We start from the raw sequence: 12583 nt of genomic DNA, 5'->3' as shown, positions 1-12583 counted from the left end.
TCGACCCAGGCCGCTTACTTGTGGTAAGGGTGGGGAACTTAAACGAATTAAGCACAAGTTAAGGGTGTTCGACCCATGCCGCTTACTTGTGATAAAGGTGGGGAGCTTAAACGAATTAAGCACAAGTTAAGGGTGTTCGACCCAGGCCGCTTACTTGTGATAAGGGTGGGGAACTTAAACGAATTAAGCACAAGTTAAAGGTGTTCGACCCAGGCCGCTTACTTATGATAAGGGTGGGGAACTTAAACGAATTAAGCATGAGATAAGGATGTTCGACCCAGGCCGCTTACTTGTGATAAGGGTGGGGAACTTAAACGAATTAAGCACAAGTTAAGGGTGTTTGACCCAGGCCGCTTACTTGTGGTAAGGGTGGGGAACTTAAACGAATTAAGCACAAGTTAAGGGTGTTCGACCCAGGCCGCTTACTTGTGATAAGGGTGGGGAACTTAAACGAATTAAGCATGAGATAAAGATGTTTGACCCAGGCCGCTTACTTGTGATAAGGGTGGGGAACTTAAACGAATTAAGCACAAGTTAAGGGTGTTCGACCCAGGCCGCTTACTTGTGGTAAGGGTGGGGAACTTAAACGAATTAAGCACAAGTTAAGGGTGTTCGACCCAGGCCGCTTACTTGTGATAAGGGTGGGGAACTTAAACGAATTAAGCACAAGTTAAGGGTGTTTGACCCAGGCCGCTTACTTGTGATAAGGGTGGGGAACTTAAACGAATTAAAAGGAAAAACACATAGAAAGTCGTAAAGTAGGGAACCCTTCTTTTTATTTATTGAATAGGGGTGCCTCGTTAAAACCTCCCTGGCCAAAACCCTCCTTAGGGAAAAAAGACCAAGTGAGGAAAAAGAGTACACCCGGGGTTACAAGTATTGGTTCGATTACAATACACATTCAGCTGAAGTAGAACTTGAGGTGGGATACATTCCAAGTGTTGGGAATCTCTTCCCCCGATAATTGTTCTAGGCGATAAGCTCTTCCTCCTGCATCTTCTCGTATGCGGTACGGGTCGTCCCAATTGGCGGAGAACTTGCCATCCTTCTTTCTAGCACTGCTGGCCATTCTCCATACTAGGTCCCCGATGACGAATGATCGTGGATGTAGTTTTGCATTATATTTCCTGGCAGCTCGTTGTTTGATAGCTAAATTGCGTATCTGGGCTTTTTCTCTAAGTTCGGGTAGAAGGTCGAGATGTAAGGCCATGTTTTGGTAGTTGTGGGTTGGGTCGTATAGTTTTCGGCGCAGGGACGGTTCGCCAATTTCTACTGGTATCATGACGTCTGCGCCGTAGACTAAGCTGAATGGGGATTCGTTTGTTGATGATTGGGGGGTGCATCTGTAAGCCCATAGTACTTCTATTAACTCTTCGGGCCATCGGCCTTTGGCAGTGTCCAATCTTTTGCGCAGCTCTACGAGGATGACTTTGTTTGCCGCCTCTGCTTGCCCATTGGTTTGTGGATGTTCTACAAAACTTGTGATGTGCTTGATGCCTAGGCCAGTGTAGAATTTGGCTAACTCTTTGTCAATAAATTGTCGACAATTGTCTATGATGATGGTATGTGGTACGCCATATCTGCATATGATGTCTTTCCACACAAATTGTTGGACTTGCTGGGCCGTGATGGTAGTTAGGGACTTGGCTTCGATCCATTTAGTGAAATAATCAACGGCTACAATTAGGAATTTTACCTGCCCCTTGTTGGGTGAAAAGGGACTGAGGATGTCCATTCCCCATTTAGCGAATGGCCATGGGGACAGTATGTGGTGTAGTTGTTCCTGTTTCTGGTGAATAAGGTTGCCATGTTTCTGACATGGCTTGCATTTCTTGACATGATCTTGGCAATCTGCTTCTATGGTCGGCCAGAAGTATCCGGCTCTGAGAACTCTGGTAGCCATGGTGCGTGCACCGGAATGGTAACCACAAATTCCTTCGTGTAGCTCTTTGATGATATATTGGGCTTGCTCTGTTGTGACACACTTAAGTAGGGGTTGGCCATATTCGCGCTTGTAGAGGTCATCGCCTATCATGGTGTACCTGGCGGCCTTAGCCAGCCAAGTTTTGTCCGCATCGAGGGGGGATTACCAGTTTTGAGGTATTGAATGTAGGGGGTGGTCCAGTTTTGGCTTTGGGAGGGGTGACGTTGTTGGCTGGGGTGTCGGTTAAATTTTGGCAAGTGTGTGTGATGGAAGGTGTGGATAGTGTTTGCTGTAGTAAGGATCGGTTATAGTTTTTGAGCTTAGTGCTGGCCAATTTGGAAAGGATGTCGGCCCTGACGTTGTCGGTTCTTGGGATGTGTTCGACGCGGACTTATTCGAAGGCGGATTGAATAACTGCACGGACCAGATGGTAATATTGTAGAAGGATGGGGTCTTTGATCTGAAACTCGTCATTTAGATGCCTTACAGTGAGTTTGGAGTCGGTTTTGCACGTTAACTTCTTGACGCCTACTTCGTGGGCTAGGGAAAGGCCGGCGAGGATGGCTTCGTATTCGGCTTGGTTATTTGACGTTTTAAAAGCAAAGTGAAGGGATTTTTCGATGAGGATGTCGTTGGGGCCTTCTAAGACGATGCCGGCGCCGGTACCCCTTGGATTTGAGGAACCATCTACATGAAGTGTCCACTGGTCCTTAATGGGTGTTTGTTGTAGGTCGTTGACGAAGTCTAAAAGACACTGGGCTTTGATGGGGCCGTGGGGTTCATAGCAGATGTTGAATTCTGACAGTTCCACGGCCCATGATGACATGTGTCCGGCTAGATCTGGTTTTTGTAATATTTTTTGGATTGGGTAGTCGGTCTTAACAGTTATGGTATGGTTTTGGAAATATGGGCGGAGACGGCGTGCCGCGTGGACTAAAGATAGGGCCAGTTTTTCTACCATTTGATATCTGGTTTCAGGATCTTGTAGTGTTCTGCTCACAAAATACACAGGATGTTGTATGCCTTCTATTTCTTGGACAAGCGCGACGCTGACGGTATAGTCGGTAGCCGTGATGTATACCAGCAGGGGTTGACTGGTGTCCGGCTTGTGGAGGATAGGTGGGGAGGTTAAGGTTGTTTTGAGTTTTTGGAAGATTTGTTCACAATCATCAGTCCACGTGAACAGGGTGGATTTCTTTAGGAGTTGGATTATGGGTTGGGTTCGTTCGACTAGTTTGGGTAGGAAACGAGAGATGGCTGTGAGACGGTCGATGAGACGTTGGACCTCTTTAACAGTAGTGGGGCTGCGCATTTCGATGATAGCCTTGCATTTTTCAGGATTAGCCTCTATGCCGTGTTGGGTTAACATAAAACCAAGGAATTTACCCCGGTCAACACCGAATACGCATTTGTCGGGATTGAGGCGAAGGTTATATTGGCGCAGCACGGAGAACACTGCTGATAGGTCTTCAGCGTGTTGGTGATGACTTAGGGACTTGACAACCATGTCATCGACGTATACTTCGACACAGTGCCCTGTTAGGTGGCTGAACACCTTGTCCATTAGTCGTTGGTAAGTTGCCCCCGCGTTTTTGAGGCCAAAGGGCATGACCCTATAGAAGTAGTTGGCATCGTCCGTGATGAAGGCGGTTTTGTGTATATCTGCTGCGGCCATGGGGATTTGGTTATACCCTGAATACGCATCCAAAAAACTAAGCACCTTGTTTCCTGTCGCGCCGTCCACGAGTCAATCAATGCTGGGTAAGGGGTAGGCGTCGCGAGGGCAAGCCTTGTTCAAGTTCGTGTAGTCTACGCACATCCGCCATTTGCCATTGGCTTTTTTCACCAAGACAACGTTAGAAAGCCAAGTGGTGTATTGAGCTTCTTCTATAAATCTTGCGATCAGTAGCTTATCGGCTTCGACCTTGGCTGCTTGCCGACGCTCTTCACCAAGCTTGCATTTTTTCTGGGATACGTAGCGGGCTTTTTTATATATGGATAGTTTGTGGGATGCCACCTGGGGGTCTACTCCAGGGAGGTCGGCTGCCGACCAGGCGAAAAGATCTGTATTGTTGATGAGGATACGTGTGATGGTGGCACGCTCGTCAGAGTTTAAACCGATGCCTAGGTTAATAGAGTGACCATTGGGAAGCTCTAGAGGAGAGGTGTCCTCAACTGGTTCGAGGCGGACATCTCGGCCTATTCTGGGGTCAAGGTCCTCGCCGGATAAGGCTATGCTAGAACCAGGGGGTCGTTCGATGTGGTTGGTTTGTTGGATTGGGAGTTGTGATCGCAAGCTGGCCATGTAGCATTCGCGTGCCAAGCACTGGTCACAGTGTATGGTCAGGATGTCGCCGGATGGGGCAGGGAATTTCATGGCCAAGTGAGGGGTGGAGACGACTGCACCAAGGGTATTGAGGGAAGGACGGCCCAGGAGGATGTTGTAAGATGTTGGCGCATCGACAATAAGGAAGCGAATTGGGATGGTTTTGGTCTGGGTTCCATCCCGAAAGATGGTGTGGAGGTCAATGTAGCCCCGGGTGGATACCTGTTCACCGAAAAAGCCATATATTGGCTCGTCATATGGGACCATGGCGGTGTTAGGAAGTTGGAGTTTTTAGTAAGTGGCCTAGTAGAGGATATCAACAGAGCTGCCCTAATCAACAAGGACTTTCTTAACAGCATAATTTTCGATTTCGACAATGATGACCATGGGGTCATCTTGTTGGTGATCGAGGCCGTGGAAGTCATCATCTGTGAATACGATAGGAGGCATACGGCGTCTGTGGTGGGAATAGGTGATGTGGTTGATGGATTGTATATGGCGGAGGTGTCTTTTTCTGGCAGAAGAGGTGGAGCCACCGCTTGCGAAGCCACGAGAGATGGTGTTAATGGTGCCTCGTAAGGGGGGGTCGGCAGGGGTGATGTCGGTGCGGGCGGGCTCTGGTTCTTGATTGTTGGGTTGGGCGGGGTGGCTGTTGTGATGGGAGTCATTTGGTGGACGTCTGTGGTCAGGTCGAGGGGGGTGACATGATCGAGAGGAGGAGGAATGGTCGTCTCTACGGATGAAGCGGCGAAAGTGGCCAGCACAGACCAGTTCTTATATTTTATCCTGGAGTGCTTTGCATTCTTCTGTAGTGTGGCCATGGTTGCGGTGGTAACGGCAATATTTGGTCATGTCGGCGTTGGGGGGTGTGGTTGTCTTGCGTGGTGGAAGGATTAGATCGGCTTGGAGGGCTTCGTCCAGGATGCGGGAACGGGCTACGGTAAGGGGGCGTATTTGATGAAGCGAGGTTAGTGGGTTTCGCGTGGGCGGGTATCAGGGCGTGGGTTATGTTGTGGGGTGGGGTTGGCGGTGGTGGCTGCGTAGTCGTTGCAGAATTTAGTGTGAAGTGTTTGCATTTCCTCCATGCGAACATAGTCGGCTACACGCAACTTGAGTTCGTGCATAGAGGCAGGTGGGTGGAGATAGACGTTGTTGGCGAAGGGGCCGGGTTATAGGGTAAGGGTCATGCATTGGAGAATCATCTCCTGGTTGAGGTGTGGTGTACGAAGGGCGGCTTTACTGAAGCGATCGATGAACGCTTTGAGTGATTCGTTGTGCTCTTGTCTAATGCCCAAGAGGGATATGGTGGTGGTTTGATGGGGACGGCTGCCGGCAAAGTGGGTGGAAAACATGTGGGAGAGGACGTCGAAACTTTCGATTGAGTAGGGCAGAAAAGTGGTAAACCATTCTAGGGCAGGGCCTTTGAGGGTGGTGGGGAAAGCTTTGCAGAAAACTGCGTCTTGGGATGTGTACAAGGCGACATGGGTGATGTAGACTTTAAGGTGCTCGTCGGGGTCGGTTTCGCCAGTATAGCGATTCAGGGTGAAAGGTTCCCACTGGGCTGGAAGAGGGGTGTTGGCGATAAAGTCCGTGAATGGGTGACGGCGTATGGGATGGTGAGAAGGAAGCAGGTGAGGTGGAACGGGGTGATTGATCATAGCGGGGAAGGTGGAGGTGATGTTGTGAGGGGGAATGTGGGTTGTGGGAAGGTATTGTGGGTTATAGGGTGGAATATGTGTGATGTATAGGGTGGTGGGTATGTTGTAGGGGATCTGGGTGGTAGGAAGGGTGGCGGCGGGGGTTCGGGGTGCGGTAAGCCCCGGTTGGCCAAGTGGAAAGTGATGGGGATGGGTAGAGGTAATGGTGTCTATTGGGTGGTGGTGAAGGTGTGAGGGGTGGGATTGTATTCACTTTCTTCCTCTGTGGGCTAGAAGGCCGGAGACTTCACAGCTTCAGAAGTTTCTTTGGCTTTTCCCTTCAGATTGGGATCAGCCTCGATCCTTCGCCTGAGGCGAGAGTTCTCCTGTCTCAATGCCTCCATTTCGTCGGCGCTGCGCTTCTTCAAATCTGCGAGTTCTTGTTGCATCTTTGCTTGGCCGTCTAGGATGGTTGCCAGATCAGGGGTGATGTTAGGAGGTCCAAAGGGACCAGCATCCGCTTGCTTGTTCACTCCAGCTTTGCTACGGGTGGAAACCATCTTCATAGAAAAACGGGTACTAAAGGTGTTCGTCTCGTGCCCCACGGTGGGCGCCAATTGTTCCTGCAGAGAACAAATAAGAAGAGTTAGGCACGAGTGTCACCTTACCATGCAGTCCGCTATCTCTTCAATTGGTCTCTTCCCGGTTGGTACATGTCAGCTTGAACCCAGGAGGGGTTACCTGCAGAAGAGTCTCCAAAGCTCAAGTAAGTCAAAGCTCTCAGAGAGTCAAACTAGTGATTAATGAATGTGTACCTCTAATTATTGGGGTCCACGTGTATTTATAAAGCATTAATGATGTCTGATTACCTCATGGGCCGGGCCTTAACTTGGGCTCTGGCTTGGGCCCTAACCCAGGCCCTTAAGACCTATTGAATGCGGGGGCTTCTATTTTCACTAAGTTTATTGGAGTTGTCGGCCTGGGCTCTAATCTTATCGGGTCTGCTGGAGTAGCTGGCTTGGACCGATTACTTACCTTGACGACTGACATTGGTTATACGAGGTGTAGGTTATTCTTCTAGATATATAGGTTGAAACCGATACAAGTTAGGCTAACTCGGCCTAGGCTGAATACTTGGCTGCCTTGATATATGCATTGTTTGCTTATTTGGTCGAGTTTGGCTAGGTGTGGTACATTATATATAATATATCATAATGTTAGACAATACCAATGGTTTCTACTTGATGAGTCCATAACTCCTCATGAGAGCATAAAAAACCTTTCAAGGAAGATTAATATAAGCATGCCTACACACATAAGGCATCTCCTTTGGAGTCTTGAAAGCAAAGGTTGACCTTTTTAAAAAGCCAAAGACACATGAAAGCCTTGGAGAGAAAGGCTAGGTAACGCCTCTAGTTTCTAGAAGCCTTCTTTAGGATGAACTAGTTTCTAAAAGCCTTCTTTTTTGTTTCTGTTAGCTTGTCCTTTGTTTTTGCTAAGAGGTCCATTGCATTACCTATAAAAGGAGATCTCTTTGTCTTGTAAGAGGGTTGAATATTTTGAGCGAAAACTCATCTATTTGACCATTTATGAGTAAAGCTCTCTCTAAAGTGTTTTCTTCTCTTAGGTTGTGTTCTTTTGAGAGAAAAGATCAGATGGAAAGGGAGAGGAAGAGATCGGAAGAATTAGAAGATGAAGTTGATGTTATTCTTTTTAAGGGATTAGAATGTGATCTTAGAGTGAATTAGAGAGTGAAGTTCATGAAAGTTTGTGATTGAATTGAGTGATGTGACATATTAAAAAAAAACTTTTAATATATAAAAAAAATGAGATTACCAAAATATCCCTAATGTTAAAAGTAATATAAAATGCTATATCAATGATTTAGAATAGTTTATTTAATTTGTATTGATAGTATGAAATAATAAAAATTTTATTTATAAAAAAATGAATAATAAAATTTATTTGGAATGAAATTAAATTTGCTATTTACCAATTTAATGTTTACATGGGAAATAATTCATTTAGGTTTTGTATTTTTTATTCTTTTTAATAGTATAGTCTTTAAAGTATGAACTTTTTGGTTTATTTGGTATGAACATATTTTTAATTTGATTGTGTTTGTTAATAATGTAGGTAATGGTTTTTAAGAAATTTTTTTTATTTTCTTCAAATTTTATATAATTATATATTATCTATATATTCTTAACTTTTAGATTTTTAGATGTTTATTAATAATAAATTTTTATTTAATTTTATTAATAAATTAAAACTAAAATTACATATATTTATTTGTTAAAAAAAATAAAATTGGTAAATATTTATAAACTAAATTATCTAAAAATTTCAAAACAAATAATATTTTCACATAAATAAAAAAAAACATAACAAAATTTAAAGACTATAATAAATTAAAAACATTTTTTTAATTATTTTATTAAATAATTAGCAGATATTTGAAAACAAAAAACTTTGGACAAATACACGCTGATATAAAATTTAAGAAAACATAATTTTATTGGAAAATGTATTATCAAGATTAAAAGATAAATTTAGGTACAAATTAAAAAAAATACAAATAGTTTTTGATACATTAAACATAATTAATATAAATTTTAAAATAAATTTAAACAATATTTCAATGTAGTAAAAGATAGGTGTGGTAAAAAATAAATACAATGAGGACAAAGTGATCATTTCTTACCCATTACCTCCTAATCTCTTCAATAGTAGTGGGATGAAATTTTTTAACAACCTCGTTGTTCTGCACCTGCCATTCCCTTGCATCACCCTAAAAGGAACACAGTACTCACCCTCTATGCCTCGCTCTCCACTCCCCTTGAATAGTGAATCCGCTCAAGAGAACACAACCTTAGAGTGTGTTTGGATAGAGTATTTTAATGAAGCAATTCATTTTTTTGAAGAATTTAGATTTCTTTGTAATGAAATGCTTTGTTTGGATAGAGAAATTAAAAAGCATTTCAAATGCAAGCATTTTTTTTGAAGGATTTCAATTAGCTAAATTAGTAGAAATTCAAATATCCTCAAAATAGGTGGAATTTGAAATTCTTCTCACTCAACCTCACATTCTAGACGACCCGGACGGACCCGACAACCCAAACGGACTTGATGACCCAGACAGGTCCGACGACCCAAACGAGCTCGACGATCCAAATGGGCTCGATGACCCGGATGGGCCTGACGACCCAGACAGGCCAGACAACCCGGACAAGCCCAACGACCTGAACGAGCCTGATGACCCAAACGAGCCCGACGACCCAAACGGACCCTTGCAAACCGTCGAGCCCGACGATCCAAACGGGCTTGACGACACTGACGTTCCCGATGACTAGAATGAGCCCGACGACTCAGACGACCCCGACAACCCGGACATGTAGGATGATGCTGACAGGCCAAACGACCCGAACGGGCCCGTCGACCCAGACGAGCCCAACGACTCGTACGGGCCAGACTATGCAAACGAGCCCGACGACCCAAACATACCCGACGGTTTGAAAGGCCCTGTCCGGGTCGTCAGGCCTGTCCGAGTCTCGGGCCCGTTTAGGTCGTCAGGCCAATTTGAGTCGTCAAACCCGTCCAAGTCTTTGGACCTGTCCAAGTCTTCGGGCCCGTCCAGGTCGTCATGCCCGTCAAGGTATTCAGACCCGTCCAGGTATTCGGCCCCGTCCGGATCGTTGGGCTCGTCCAGGTCGTCGGGCCCGTCTTGATCGTCAGGCTCGTTCAAGGTCGTTGGACCTGTCTGGAGCATTGGGCCAGTAACCTAGACGAGCTGGACTGGGCCATATTGACGAACTTGACGGCACAATCGTCTAGTATGGGCCGTCAGGCCTCTAGATCATCGGGTCGACCCAGCCTGTTTGGGTTTCCCAATCGGTCCAGCTCGGGTGTGTCGTCGGGTCTAACCAATCCGGTTGTGTAGTTGGGTCAGCCTGGCCCATCTGGGTTGTCGAGCATGTTTCCAAATTTATCATGAACTCAAAACATAATTAAGCGTAAAATAAATATTGTTAAAATCAAATTTTATCTCACAATAAATTCAATTTTTTTTTCAAACAAGAAATTGAAATGTAAGGTATTTTAATTTCCTTATCCAAACAAGTTATTTAAAAAATGAATAGAATTTAATTACAAGCAATTCAAATACAAAGTATTTCAATTTCTAAGCATTGTTGAAATGCTCCATCCAAACACAAGGTTAGTCTTATCTTAAGCTTGGTCTTAAGTGGAGACATCCTCACTTATCTTTAGTTAGTTATACTTTGTTCTCTCACAAGTGGTTGTTAGATTATGAATATTAAACCAATTATGAGAAGTATCAAATCATCCATATAATCAATTTTTCCCAAATATTAAGAACAATTCCTAATACAATAGTAGAATGCAGAAGCGTACCTGAACAGTGATACCTGATCTTCCAAATAGAATCGAATTAATGAAAGATTAAGAGATAAGAAATTGTTTACATATGAGGCGATACTGCTCTCTTCCTGGTAGGAGGTTATCCAAGAACGTATTTCACATATGTGTTATTACATTGTCTCATGAAACTGACTAATGGAATATCAATTTTATATCCTTACCAGCAGAGACCAGGGGCCTCTCAACAAGTTCCTAAATACTTAAGTCCATCACAGACCGTTCATTGAACAATCCAACCCATCACAGATTGTTCATCAGAAACCCAATATATATTATCCATAAATTAATAACAATTGTGTAGTATAATTAATATTTACAAATAATTTAATTTATTAATTAATGTTAATCCACAATAATAATAAAATAGAGAATAATAATTTTATATAATAAAATTATATAAAATACAACAATCTCCCACTTGGATAACATTAATAAATTAATTAATTATATCAGTTACAACATAAGCACAAATACCAATTAAGAATATAAGCATGAGTCATAAAGATAATATCCGATAGGGATACATATCATATGCTTAGATTTCAGAAATAATGGATAATAAATAAAATAAAAACAAACATAATAAATATGTGATCCCAAAATGGTTTATACATTTTATATGCCAAAAGAGATGTAATGAACATGACGTTATTGATAAAATTACATCTCATGGAAACCATAACAATATAAAGGGTACATTTCAGACTCCCACTAACTTAATACATCAAAAGACTTAACCACAACCATATGAGTTACATGATTTTGAAAATCTCCAATAGCTAAGCCTTTAGTTAGTGGATTTGCTAACAGATTGACTGTAGCAGTATGTTCAATCCTAATCTGAAAATCTAAAAATTTCTCTCTAACAAACATAGATTTTATATCAAGATGCTTTGAGCATCATAACGTATGTTGTTTTGAGAGAAATGCAAGGCAGTAGTATTTCCACAATATATTATAAGTAGCCTAGAAATACTTTCAACAATTTAAAAGCCAAAAATCAAATTTTAGGCCACACAATTTGACAAGTGCTTCATAACAAGCAACATACTGCCTTCAGGAGTTGTTGTAAGAGTTTGTTTAACCCTCTTCCAAGAAATACCTTCTCCTTCGATCATAAAACCAAAACCGGAAGTAGATTTTCGATCGTCAGGGCAACCAGCAAAATCAAGATTAGAACAACCAATGACTTGATGTTAAAGTTGATCATACGTTTTATAGGTCAACATGTGATCCTTGGTTCCCTGCAAATACCTAAAGACCTTTTAACGGCTTTTCAATGACCCAAACCTAGGTCGCTCAAGTATCTCCCTAAAGCATTTACAGCAAAAACAATATCAAGACGAATACAAACTTGAGCATACTTTAAACTATCAAACAACGGAAGCATATGGACTTTTCCATTTCAACTCTATCATTGTATGTCATTTTGAGGACATTGAGATTTAGAGATTTTGTCACCTTTTTAAGAGGTGGAAGCAAGAATGCATGTTAAACCTTGAGGACTTTATCAATGTATCCTCTTTGAGACAATTCAAGAATGCCACGTGACCTGTAACAAAAAACTGAATGCCTAGAACAACAAAGCCATAGATCCATCATATCAAAGTGGCTATTTAACATAAATTTTATCTCAATAAAAAGTTCAACCCTGCTACTAGCAAGAAGAATATCATCAACAAGACAAGAATGATGAATTGCTCCCACTAGTATTCAAGTTAATGCACTAATCTGAGGCATTTTCCTTAATGCCAAAAGAAGTGACCATCCGGTCAAATTTAAAATGTCATTGTCTAGAAGCTTGTCTAAGTCATAAATAGACTTCTTCAACCTGCAAACTAAATGCTCTTTGCCTTATTTAGCAAAAGCTATCAAATTGAACCATATAGACGTCCTCATGGTATATTTCAACACCATTAAACACACTATGTTTGAGTGTTCCAATTTCTTACAAGGAGCTCTCTAGACTATAGTGGACTTAGGAGTAATCAGGAGTAAAAGCGGGAGGCTCTTCTTCTCTTAAAGAAGAGTCCATATTGGTAGTTACCAACACAAGTCCAAAGATTTTTTTTAGTCCTCAAAATTTGTATTATTCAAAGTTTTGACCGAAGTCAATTGCATGGGCAATGAAGCCGATATCAAAACGACAAGGAAACATCTAATATGCACAATTATTATGCAATAAAATTTAATGTTTCTGAATACTCAGTCAAACAGGCCTATAATACCAATTTCTCATCCATTATGATCCCGCCT

The sequence above is a fragment of the Vigna unguiculata genome, chromosome 7, assembly GCF_037176805.1.
Source record: "Vigna unguiculata cultivar grain cowpea cultivar isolate G323 ecotype 2 chromosome 7, ASM3717680v1, whole genome shotgun sequence".
NCBI classification, from domain to species: Eukaryota; Viridiplantae; Streptophyta; class Magnoliopsida; order Fabales; family Fabaceae; genus Vigna; species Vigna unguiculata.
The sequence above is the reverse complement of the archived record's forward strand: the minus strand, read 5'-3'. Positions refer to the sequence as shown.